Below are 13,136 nucleotides of genomic sequence, written 5' to 3' on the forward strand. Positions count from 1 at the left end.
ATTCTCCAGACAGGAATACTGGAGTGGGTTGCTATTTCCTTCTCCAATAACGTGTAAATTAGTGCCCAAATCAGATCAATATTTGCTGCCATCTGCTGGTTACAAAAGAAAACTACAAGGAATGGACATGCAGTTTAAAGTTGAACAGGTTTGTGCCTCAGCACTTTGAGGGCAGGCAGGGGTTAATTATCCAGAACTGTGCAAGTAAAAATACTGCTTAGCCACCCCCACCTCCAACCCCCACCTCACCCCACTCCACCCCACGCCGACTTCAGAGCAAGCCCCTTCTGAATGGCAGAGGGGTTATGAAGGCCAGGTAACTGGTGGGTCCGCTGCTCACAGATTATGTATACGAGTTTGTCCTGATTGAAGGATCTGGTTTCCTGCCCCTTCATTTCACATTGTTCCTCCCACACCTTTGCAAAGGAATGGAGTTAATTTCTTTTTTTTTTCTAATTGAGGTATAATTACATATATCATTACATTAGTTTCAGATATACAACACGATTTGATACATAGTCCATTTCTTATTGTACAGCACACATACTAAAAAGTTGCCCCAAGAAAAACTGACTTTTCTTTTAGAGATTGCAAACTGAAGGTGAGATCCAGATTACAAAATTTAGACATAGAATTTTATTAAAATGTGGATGTTGATTTTGAAGTAAGGAAAATTCACATAAAAATCTGGATTGCTAGTTTCTCTTGGAAAATTGGAATGTCAAACCAAACTGGACTTCATTCTCACATGGCCAGGCAGGCTCTGCTGTGCCCATTAGACTAGATGTGTTCTCTGGTTTAACATAATTCTCATCACTTCTTGTTACCTCCGCACATGGAGCCTGTGGTCAGATACTACTTATCATTCTTGCTTTCTCTCTATTTTTTTTAAGTAGAGACTTTTCTTTTAACCCTATGTAAGGCAGAGCCTACTAGTTGCATTCTCTACTCTTGCATTCACCTCCTTTTTCATTAGTAATTCTCCCCTTTTTTGTTAGTAACTGATATAAATATTATCATGGATGGCATGGACCCAACTAAAAATTATTTTCCCTCCTCGCTGACAGACAGCAGTCACCAGAGGGATATTTGTGGAAGTTTACGGACTGGATTTGGGGAATATTCTTTAAAGAAGGTCGACAACTACAAAGAAATAACTTTTTTTGTCCTCTATCTTTCCTTTACCTGCATGCAGACATGATGGCAGGAGCTTCAGCAGCTGTTTTGGATTCTGAGCTGAAATGAGGATGGAGGTCAAAGGCTCAACATGGTGAAGAAAAAATACAGAATAAACTTAAATTTCTGATGAGAGATTTCATGGTGCTATTATCTCAGCTCTAGACTGTCTCCTGTAGACTTCTTTTATGAGAGAAAAATCAAACTTTACCTTGTTCAAGCCATTTCTACTAAACATACCATACTTTTAATAAAACTGGGAGTATGAGAAATAGTTCAATAAAATTCTCTTCAGTGAACGCTTTTCTTCGCTTTGGAACAGGCACTGTTTTAGGTCAGTTCTTGGAAAACAATGTTTGAGATGGAGATTTGCACTCAGAATTTTTATAGGAAGGCTCTTGAGAACGATCCCCCACAAGGAAGCAAAGGAACTAGGATTGGGCAGAGAGAAGCTGAGATGCAAAGCAGCTGTGGGAGAGAGCTCAGCTGATTTTACCAGAGTTTCTGAAGCTGAGCTGGCTTTCCAGAGGTTATCCTGTATCAGGACCAGGAGGTGAGTTATTGCTCCCTTTTATCAACCAATCACTGGATGCTGGCAGCTCCTGAAGAGGAAGCACCAACTTTCAGGGGGGAGTTCTCTCCTGCCCAGCGCCGTGCTCAGAGAGGGACTCAGCTGTAAGTCATCTGCAGCTCTCGGAAGTTGAGGGAGTGAATCTTGGTTCTGAAAGGAAGCAGGACGATACCCTTATACAGTGGTCCCCAACTGTTTGACCCCTGGGACCGATTTCGTGAAAGATAATTTTTCCATGGACCAGGGTTAGGGAGGATGGTTTCAGCACGATTCAAGCACATTGAGTTTATTGCGCACTTTATTTCTAATCTAAAGCTGCCGCTGATGTGACAGGAAGTACGGGTCCGTAGCCTGGAGGTTGGGGACATTTGCCCTACATCTCCTAGTTCTGTGCAAGCTGCTGCTGGCGCTGTGCTCAGTCGTGTCCCACTCTTTGTGGCCCCACTGACTGTAGCCCTCCTGGCTTCTCTGTCCATTGGATTTTCCCAGCAAGAATAATGCAGTGGTTGCCATTTCCTTTTCCAAGCTATATTATCAGGGTGTGATTCATGTGTTTTAAGTTTTACATATTATTCCTATTGTATTTATTTTCATTTCTCAATGAGTCAGAACTAAAAATATTTCTGGCCCTACGTTGTGTGCTCTTGGATAAAAGATTGGGCAGGTTTCCACCATGACTAGGATTAGAGGCTGTGCACAGCCAAGCAGGGTAATAAACTCAACGTGTTCTGTCCTTTGAGGCAAAGAGAATAACGGCTATAGTACAAAGATCATTCTTTGTACAGTATCGGGAGGGGCAAGTATTCAGGGCACGCAGATACCAGTGATACGAAGCAACCAGGGACTAAGAAACAGGTCTTTCCTCAAGGCAAGTGCCCTCATGTTGCCTCCTGCACTTGCCATCAGACCTTCCTAATCACTGACACGTCCCTAACCTCCCATCAGTGGTGCCTGGCATGGCACCCCTCTGGCTTTCCTTGAATGCTCTCAGCTTCTCTGCCATCCTGCTGCCCTAATGAATCTGGTTTCGGGATAAAAATCACCATTAACTTTCACTAGTTTTGAGATAAGAGCTAACAAAAGTAGCTTGTTTTTTAAGCAAGGTGAGCTTGCCCACCAAATAGGTATTGTATACAGATCCATATTAATTCATTGATTTAAAATGAAGGCAAGTGCATATATCAATGCTTTCCTCAGATCTCACACAATGCCCTTTAACTGCTTGCATAGATTTGTTTGGTGGTTTCTGTAATACTGAAAAGAAACCTTTAAAGTAGGTCATCTGGGAAAATAAATTTAAAGATCAAGGAGGAAACTATAGTTGAGTTCATAGTGATTAAGTACCCAGTTTCTTAAATAGTACTGAAGAGAAAAATTGTAAAATTTCACATATTAAACAAGCAAGGTCCAATGCTGTAAAGAGCAATATTGCATAGGAACCTGGAATGTCAGGTCCATGAATCAAGGCAAATTGGAAGTGGTCAAACAAGAGATGATGAGAGTGAATGTTGACATTCTAGGAATCAGCGAACTCAAATGGACTGGAATGGGTGAATTTAACTCCAATGACCATTATATCTACTACTGTGGGCAGGAATCCCTCAGAAGAAATGGAGTAGCCATCATGGTCAACAAAAGAGTCCGTAATGCAGTACTTGGATGCAATCTCAAAAACGACAGAATGATCTCTGTTCGTTTCCAAGGCAAACCATTCAATATCACAGTAGTCCAAGTCTATGTCCCAACCAGTAACGCTGAAGAAGCTGAAGTTGAACGGTTCTATGAAGACCTACAAGACCTTCTAGAACTAACATCCAAAAAAGATGTCCTTTTCATTATAGGGGACTGGAATGCAAAAGTAGGAAGTCAAGAAACACCTGGAGTAACAGGCAAATTTGGCCTTGGAATACGGAATGAAGCAGGGCAAAGACTAATAGAGTTTTGCCAAGAAAATGCACTGGTCATAACAAACACCCTCTTCCAACAACACAATAGAAGACTCTACACATGGACATCACCAGATGGTCAACACTGAAATCAGATTGATTATATTCTTTGCAGCCAAAGATGGAGAAGCTCTGCACAGTCAGCAAAAACAAGACCAGGAGCTGACTGTGGCTCAGATCATGAACTCCTTATTGCCAAATTCAGACTGAAATTGAAGAAAGTAGGGAAAACCACTAGACCATTCAGGTATGACCTAAATCAAATCCCTTATGATTATACAATGGAAGTGAGAATTAGATTTAAGGGCCTAGATCTGATAGATAGAGTGCCTGATGAACTATGGAATGAGGTTCTGACATTGTACAGGAGACAGGGATCAAGACCATCCCCATGAAAAAGAAATGCAAAAAAGCAAAATGGCTGTCTGGGGAGGCCTTACAAATAGCTGTGAAAAGAAGAGAAGTGAAAAGCAAAGGAGAAAAGGAAAGATATAAGCATCTGAATGCAGAGTTCCAAAGAAGAGCAAGAAGAGATAAGAAAGCCTTCCTCAGCGATCAATGCAAAGAAATAGAGGAAAACAACAGAATGGGAAAGACTAGAGATCTCTTCAAGAAAATTAGAGATACCAAGGGAATATTTCATGCAAAGATGGGCTCAATAAAGGACAGAAATGGTATTGACCTAACAGAAGCAAAAGATATGAAGAAGAGGTGGCAAGAATACACAGAAGAACTGTACAAAAAAGATCTTCACTTCACAAATGAAAAGGTCAGTTTTCATTCCAATCCCAAAGAAAGGCAATGCCAAAGAATGCTCAAACTACCACACAATTGCGCTCATCTCACACGCTAGTAAAGTAATGCTCAAAATACTCCAAGCCAGGCTTCAGCAATATGTGAACCATGAACTTCCTAATGTTCAAGCTGGTTTTAGAAAAGGCAGAGGAACCAGAGATCAAATTGCCAACAGCCACTGGATTATGGAGAAAGCAAGAGAGTTCCAGAAAAACATCTATTTCTGCTTTATTGACTATGCCAAAGCCTTTGACTGTGTGGATCACAATAAACTGTAGAAAATTCTGAAAGAGATGGGAATACCAGACCACCTGATCTGCCTCTTGAGAAATTTGTATGCAGGTCAGGAAGCAACAGTTAGAACTGGACATGGAACAACAGACTGGTTCTAAATAGGAAAAGGAGTTCGTCAAGGCTGTATATTGTCACCCTGTTTATTTAACTTCTATGCAGAGTACATCATGAGAAACGCTGGACTGGAAGAAACATAAGCTGGAATCAAGATTGCCAGGAGAAATCTCAGTAATCTCAGATATGCAGATGACACCACCCTTATGGAAGAAAGTGAAGAGGAACTAAAAAGACTCTTGATGACAGTGAAAGAGGAGAGTGAAAAAGTTGGCTTAAAGCTCAACATTCAGAAAACGAAGATCATGGCATCTGGTCCCATCTCTTCGTGGGAAATAGATGGGGAAACAGTGGAAACAGTGTCAGACTTTATTTTTCTGGGCTCCAAAATCACTACAGATGGTGATTGCAGCCATGAAATTAAAAACGCTTACTCCTTGGAAGGAAAGTTATGACCAAACTAGATAGCACATTTAAAAGCAGAGACATTACTTTGCCAACAAAGGTCCGTCTAGTCAAGGCTATGGTTTTTCCTGTGGTCATGTATGGATGTGAGAGTTGGACTGTGAAGAAGGCTGAGTGCCGAAGAATAGATGCTTTTGAACTGTGGTGTTGGAGAAGACTCTTGAGAGTCCCTTGGACTGCAAGGAGATCCAACCAGTCCATTCTGAAGGAGATCAGCCCTGGGATTTCTTTGGAAGGAATGATGCTAAAGCTGAAACTCCAGTACTTTGGCCACCTCATGCGAAGAGTTGACTCATTGGAAAAGACTCTGATGCTGGGAGGGATTGGGGGCAGGAGGAGATAGGGGACAACAGAGGATGAGATGGCTGGATGGCATCACTGACTCGATGAAAGTGAGTCTGGGTGAACTCCGGGAGTTGGTGATGGGCAGGGAGGCCTGGCGTGCTGTGATTCATGGGGTGGCAAAGAGTCGGACATGAATGAGTGACTGAACTGAACTGAACTGAAACTATGTATATACAGATGGTATACATATATTTTATTTTATTTTATTTTATTTTTTTTGGTATACATATATTTTAACTCTTTACAATGTTCGGGCTCTAATAAGACTGGAAAATAAACTTAGTTAAATAGAGTTGCTTTATACCGACCAGGTGCTACTTTCTCAGATTCCATGGTGTTGAATGAAATTTTTGAGGAAGGAAATATTCAGATTGCTTAAGATGTATTAAAATAATCAATTCTGACAGCATATTTTATCATTATTGGTTCTTTTTAGGTACACATATAGAAATGTATCAGCTTTCTAGGTGGCACAGTGGTAAAGAACCCGCTCACCAGTGCAGGAGACAGAAGAGATGGGGGTTCAGTCCCTGGGTTGGGAAGATCCCATGGAGAAGGAAATGGTAACCCACTCCAGTATTCTCGCCTGGAAAATTCCATGGAAAGAGGAGGCTGGTGGGCTATAGTCCTTGGGGTTGAAAAAGAGTTGGACAGACTTAGCAACAAAACAAAATAAAAACAATAGAAATGTAAGAAAGTTAAACATAATGTGGACAAAGACTGTTGCCTGCTATCAAGCTGTCAGCCACTGCAGCAGCTAGGACAGTGCACCTGAGGGGAATTCAGGATGAAGAAAAACAGGATAACGACCCTAGAGAGTTGATACATATCAAGGGAATAATTTCAGTGAACCCAGACTCTGGCATTTTCCTACACATTGGAAAGCACTAAAATCATAAACTTGAGATGTCTGTTTGTTGTGATTAGCAGTAACCACTTGATTTTTTTTTTTCTTTTACAGAAAAAACTCCTATATATCCTGGTCCTCTTTTACCTTTTTTGGATCACATTAATCTGAGAGGCTGTCTCTCGGTCTACAGTTCTCAATAAGGTCCCCAAATGAAACATAACTCTTAGCTTTTAGATTGTGGATTTTTGTTTTCTTTAGTTGACAGTCTCCTGCATTGCAGGTGGATTCTTTACCAGCTAAGCCACTAGGGAAACCCACTTGGAAAGAAAGCTATGACAAACCTAGACAAAGTATTAAAAAGCAGAGACATCACTTTGCTGACAAAGGTCCATATAGTCAAAGCTACGGTTTTTCCAGTAATCATGTATGGATGTGAGAGTTGGACAGTAGAAAAAGCTGAGTGCTGAAGAACTGATGCCTTTGAATTGTGATGCTGGACAAGACTCTTGACAGTCCCTTGAATAGCAAGGAGATCAAACCAGTCAGTCCTAAAGGAAATCAACCCTGAATATTCATTGGAAAGACTGATGCTGAAGCTAAAGCTCCAATACTTTAGCCATTTGATGCAAAGAGGCGACACATGGGAAAATGACCCTGATGTTGGGAAATACTGAAATCAGGAAGAGAAGGGGACAACAGGGGACGAGGTGGTTGGATGGCATCACTGATTCAATGGACATGAGTTTGAACAACTCTGGGAATAGTAAAGGACAGGAAAGCCTGGTGTGCTGCAGTCCATGGGTTTGCGAAAAGTTGGACACAACTGAGCAACTGAACAAAGATATTGTAATACCTGATTCATAATCAAGTTTTAAAGTGAAGCTATGAGATCTCTAATTATGTCTGCTTTTATGTCTGTGTGTATATTAGGCATATGGTATGTATCACTGACTCGATGGACATGAGTCTCAATGAACTCCGGGAGTTGGTGATGGACAGGGAGGCCTGGTGTGCTGCGATTCATGGGGTTGCAAAGAGTCGGACACGACTGAGTGACTTATCTGATCTGATGTCTGTACCTTAGAACTGTATTATCAAAATTAAATTATAAGAGCTCTATTTAATTGACTTTAAGTTCTTACAAATTAAACATTTCTAAATATAAAGGAAACTGGCCAGAATGAATTTCAGATTCATGTGGTCTAGGAAATATTCAGTATTAAATTAATATTTGTTATCAATGGTAGCTTAAGCTTGTTGGTTTAATCATTACAGACATGTCTTACTTTTATTGTTCCTAGGTTTACTGAAGGTCAATAAATTCATGTTATATATGTTGCAGAATCTGTCAAAAAGAAAAAGTAACTGGTATGATGATATTTTCATAATTTATAAAATAGAGGTAAGTGAGGTAGGGGTTTTCAGATGAACTCTTTAACTCTTCAGGAATAGTTATGTTTTGGGTATGTCAATCTAAGATAGGTTTTTTTTTTTTTTTTTTTGTAGCTTAAAGCTAACTTGTGCGCTTAGTTGCTTAGTTTTGTCTGACACATTGCAACCCCGAGGGCTGTAGCCCACCAGGTTTCTCTATCCATGGAATTTTCCAGGCAAGAATACTAGAGTGGGTAGCCATTCCCTTTTCCAGGGAATCTTCCTAACCCGGGGATCAATGCAGGTCTCCTGCATTGCTAACAGATTCTTTACCATCTGAGCCACCAAGGAAGCCCCTGGGTTTATTAGACATATATCTTATACCATATTGAAGAAAGAAATTGGTGGCTCAGATGGTAAAGCATCTGTCTGCAATTCGGGAGACCCAGGTTCGAGCCCTGGGTTGGGAAGATCCCCTGGAGAAGGAAGGAGTGGCAGTCCACTCCAGTATTATTGCCTAGAAAATCCCATGGACAGAGGAGCCTGGTAGGCTACAGTCTATGGGGTTGCAAAGAGTCGGACACGACTGAGTGACTTCACTTTCACTATATAGACTATTCCTAAGTTTGCTGATCAGGAAATGCTGATATGACAAATAATTCATAATTACTTGCTTCTTGGTTGTCACTAGCAATTAAGGTTTTTAAGAGTTAAAATTTATTTCAAAGCTGAAATTTTCTACCTCTTAATTTCCCTCACTTATTTCACTTATTCTCCCCCACCACCCACTATCCTCTCTGACAACTACCTGTTCTCTGTATCTATGACTTTGTTTCTGTTTTATTGTGTTTGTTCATCTGTTTTATTTTTCGGATTCCACACATAAGTGAGGTTATACAGGACTTGTCCTTCTCTTTATGATTTATTTCAGTTAGCATAATACCCTGTATGTCCATCTTTGTTGTGCAAATGACAAGATTTCATTCTCTTTTAGGGCTTACTAGTATTCCACTGAATATATATATATACACACATACATACATACATATATATACACCATATATATGCATACATACATATATATACCATATATATATATACACACACACCTTGGAATATATATATATATGTATTTATATATATATATACTTATTTTATATATTTTATATATATATATCTTTTTATCCATTCATCTATCAATGAGCACTTTGGGCTGCTTTCATATCTTGGCTGTCATGAATAATTCTGCAATGTATATATACATGCATCTTTTCAAATTAGTGTTTTTGTTTTCTTTGGAAAAATACTCTGGACTGGAATTGCTGGATCACATGGTAGGTCTGTTTTTAATTTTTTGAGAAATCCCCACACTCTTTTCCATAGCATCGTGCCAATTTACATTCCTACAAACAGTGCTCAAGGGTTCCCTTTTCTCCAGTCCTTATTGACACTTACTCATTTGTTGTCTTTTTGCTAATAACCATTCTCACAGTGTGAGGGGATAGCTCATTGGGGTTTTGATTTGCATTTTTCTGATGATTAGTGATGCTGAGCAGTTTTCATGTATCTGTTGGCCATCTACCATGTTTGTCTTTTCATACCAAACATATAAATGGTTTTTATGTAACTAGGGAAAAAGTCAAATACTTTGTAGTGGGCATAGCCACTAAAAAATAAATTAGAATCCTATACCTAAATTTTTTGAACCTCCTTAAGACCAGATCAAATGTTTGAAATTAAAATACTAGTCAGTGAGTAGAATTAAATCTTCCTAGTTTAGGACTTGTTCCATTAACAAAAAATAATGGGGAAAAAATAAAGACAAATTTGTATTCAATAATATAAAATTGCAAACAATGATGTTTCTTCTTTAAAAATATGAATCTACATAAAAAGTAAGAAAAATTTTAGAAAGTCATAGTTAACATTTAAATGAAAGAAAAACCAATTCAGTTGTTAAACTATGTGGCTAAAAATATCATAAATGAGGGACTTTCCTGGTAGCACAGTGGGAAAAAAACCTGCCTGCCAACACAGGGGACACAGGTTCGATTCCTGGTCCAGGAAGATTCCACATGCCTCGGAGCAACTACGACTGGGTGCCACAACTATGGAGCCCACGCTTCAGAGCCTGAGCTCTGCAACAAGAGAAGCCACAACAGTGAGAAGCCTGAGCACCACGACTAGAGAGCAGCCCGCACTCACCACAACTAGAGAAAGACCACATGCAGCAACAAAGATCCAGTGCAGCCAAAAATAAATAGAATCACTTTTAAAATATCATAAATGAATACTGATTTTTATTTTCTAATCTGAAGTTTACTTTTAGGATTTACTTTAGAAAATATATAAAATATTTTTAGGGTTTATTTTAGAAAATATATAAAAATTAATTTATAATCACTATCATTTAAAATTTTTTGATTAAAATACTGATTACTTCAATTTGAAGCTCAATTTGGAAAATTTTTATGTCAAAAATTCCACTAGATGGTGATCTTTTAACTTCCTTAAAGGAAAATTGATGAAGTTTGAATTTGTAGCTGATGCCTGACTCAGCTAATTTAATGTTAACAAAACCAAATTAGTGCACCTGACTCAGAATTTTCTTGTATATAAAAAGCATAGTATATAATCTATAAACAGTATAATTGTGATAACTAATTTATGAAGACTACTTTTGTTAGCAGTAGAAAAATACCATTATTATTTTCAAGGAAGGGATTCTGGGAATGTTATGTTGTGCTCTTTAGAAAATAAGATTTCCTAAAATGTGAACATGGAAATTTTAGGTGATATCAGGTTTTACTTAATAAGCAATTGCTGAATTTATAAAATTTAATAAAAACATACTACTGATATACATAAGGCTCAAATTTGCCAATAGCCTTTCTTTGTTATTAAAAAATCTATCCTCCATCTGTGATATTATGAATGAATTATATATGTCATATAATATAAAATTGAATTGTATACATATGAAATACATAAGCTATCTCTACATGACACAGATAATATTACTTATGAAAATACTGAAGCATACTGCAACTTCTATACCACATATGTGTGTGTGCATGTACTTGCAGACTGGGAGGCAAGGGGTTAGTTTTCCCATAACTCCACATACATACCTTTGCTTTTAGTAATAACATATCTTATCAAGATTTACACAAGTACAAAAACTTAGAAAGCAGGTTTATATATAGCTTCTTAAATGTCTATTTATAGGTTAGCATATTTCCAGGAAAGAAGTTTTAAATAAAATATGCAGAGACAAATTGTGATTAAAACAGCCAAAAAATAAGATATGTGGAGATGACTGTTTAGTTTATTTATGGATCAGTTAAGATTCTTACAAGGAATTATGTTATACTGAGGTGATAAAAGCATATACCGGAAAGGGAAGTGTTAAAATACTGAAAAAATACAAAAATAATGTGGATACTCATTGAGTTAATGTGAAGAAGGCAATGGCACCCCACTCTTGCCTGGAAAATCCCATGGATGGAGGAGCCTGGTAGGCTGCAGTCCATGGGGTCGCTAAGAGTCAGACACGACTGAGCGACTTCATTTTCACTTTTCACTTTTCACTTTCATGCATTGGAGAAGGAAATGGCAACCCACTCCAGTGTTCTTGCCTGGAGAATCCCCGGGACTGCGGAGCCTGATGGGCTGCAGTCTCTGGGGTCGCACAGAGTCGGACACGACTGAAGCGACTTAGCAGCAGCAGCAGCATTGAGTTAATGAACCCTTATTAATAAAGAATCTTTAGATATGGAAGCTGTGTATTTTTAAGTAGTTGTTAGGTGTTGACATGAACTTAATTTTCTAAATAAAAGCATACTACTGGCAAATATAAGGTCTGGATTTGGTAGTAATTCTTATTTTTAAAATCTACTCTATCAGTAGGTAAATCAAAAGACCTTGCAAGTACTCACCAATAGCTAAATTTTGCTGAGCTTTCTCAGTTTTTATCTTTCTTGACAGCTCTACAATTTTTATATTGTTGACCATTTCCTCTTGGTAAAAATCCTTCTTGAATTTCTGTATCATCGTACTCCAGGCTCTCTGGTTCCTATTCTAGGCGTTCTCTCCCATGTCCATTTGGCTTGTCCTTAAATGAGAATGCTTCCTCACTGTTCTATTCATGGTCTGCTTTTCTTTCTTTATATTCCTTTACTCCTAAGTGTCATTTACATTGAGTGTACATAATTGCTTTGGTGTAGGGAGCTCATCTCTTGTCTTGGACTCTCAGTTCAGTTCAGTAGCTCAGTCGTGTCTGACTCTTTGCGACCCCATGAACCCCATGAACCACAGCATGCCAGTCCTCCCTGTCCATCACCAACTCCCGGAGTCTACCCAAACTCATGTCCATTGAGTCGGTGATGCCATCCATCTGTTGTCCTCTGTTGTCCCCTTCTCCTCCTGCCCTCAATCCCTCCCAGCATCAGGGTCTTTTCTAATGAGTCAGCTCTTCGCATGAGGTGGCCAAAGTATTGGAGTTTCAACTTCAACATCAGTCCTTCCAATGAACACCCAGGATTGATCTCCTTCAGAATGGACTGGTTGGATCTCCTTGCAGTCCAAGGGACTCTCAAGAGTCTTCTCCAATACCACAGCTCAAAAGCATCAATTCTTTAGTGCTCAGCCTTCTTTATAGTCCAACTCTTACATCCATACATGACTACTGGAAAAACCATAGCTTTGACTAGACAGACGTCTGTTGGCAAAGTAGTGTCTCTGCTTTTTAATATGCTGTCTAGGTTGGTCATAACTTTTCTTCCAAGGAGCAAGCGTCTTTTTATTTCATGGCTGCAGTCATCATCTGCAGTGATTTGGGGGCTCAAGAAAGTAAAGTCTGTCACTGTTTCCACTGTTTCCCCACCTATTTGCAATGAAGTGATGGGACCGGATGCTATGATCTTCGTTTTCTGAATGTTGAGATTTAAGCCAACTTTTTCACTCTCTCCTTTCACTTTCAGTAAGAGGCTCTTTAGTTCTTCTTCACTATTTGCCATAAGGGTGGTGTCATCTGCATATCTGAGATTATTGATCTTTCTCCCGGCAATCTTGAGTCCAGCTTGTGTTTCTTCCAGCCCAGCATTTCTCATGATGTACTCTGCATATAAGTTAAATAAGCAGGGTGACAATATACAGCCTTGACTACTCTTTTTCCTATTTGGAACCAGTCGGTTGTTCCATGTCCTGTTCTAACTGTTGCTTCCTGACCTACATACAGGTTTCTCAATAGGCAGGTCAGGTGGTCTCA

General features: G+C 39.1%; 1 long non-coding RNA gene across 1 annotated transcript; it reads left to right on the forward strand.

Annotated features, from left to right (window-relative positions):
* Nucleotides 1-1,728: 1,728 nt before the first annotated feature.
* On the forward strand, nt 1,729-7,615 carry LOC129650162 (uncharacterized). Its single transcript, XR_008713638.1, has 2 exons — nt 1,729-1,851; nt 6,608-7,615. It is a non-coding gene; the product is annotated as an uncharacterized LOC129650162 (long non-coding RNA).
* Nucleotides 7,616-13,136: the final 5,521 nt, after the last annotated feature.

Source organism: Bubalus kerabau, chromosome 4 (assembly GCF_029407905.1).
Source record: "Bubalus kerabau isolate K-KA32 ecotype Philippines breed swamp buffalo chromosome 4, PCC_UOA_SB_1v2, whole genome shotgun sequence".
Lineage (NCBI taxonomy): Eukaryota > Metazoa > Chordata > Mammalia > Artiodactyla > Bovidae > Bubalus > Bubalus kerabau.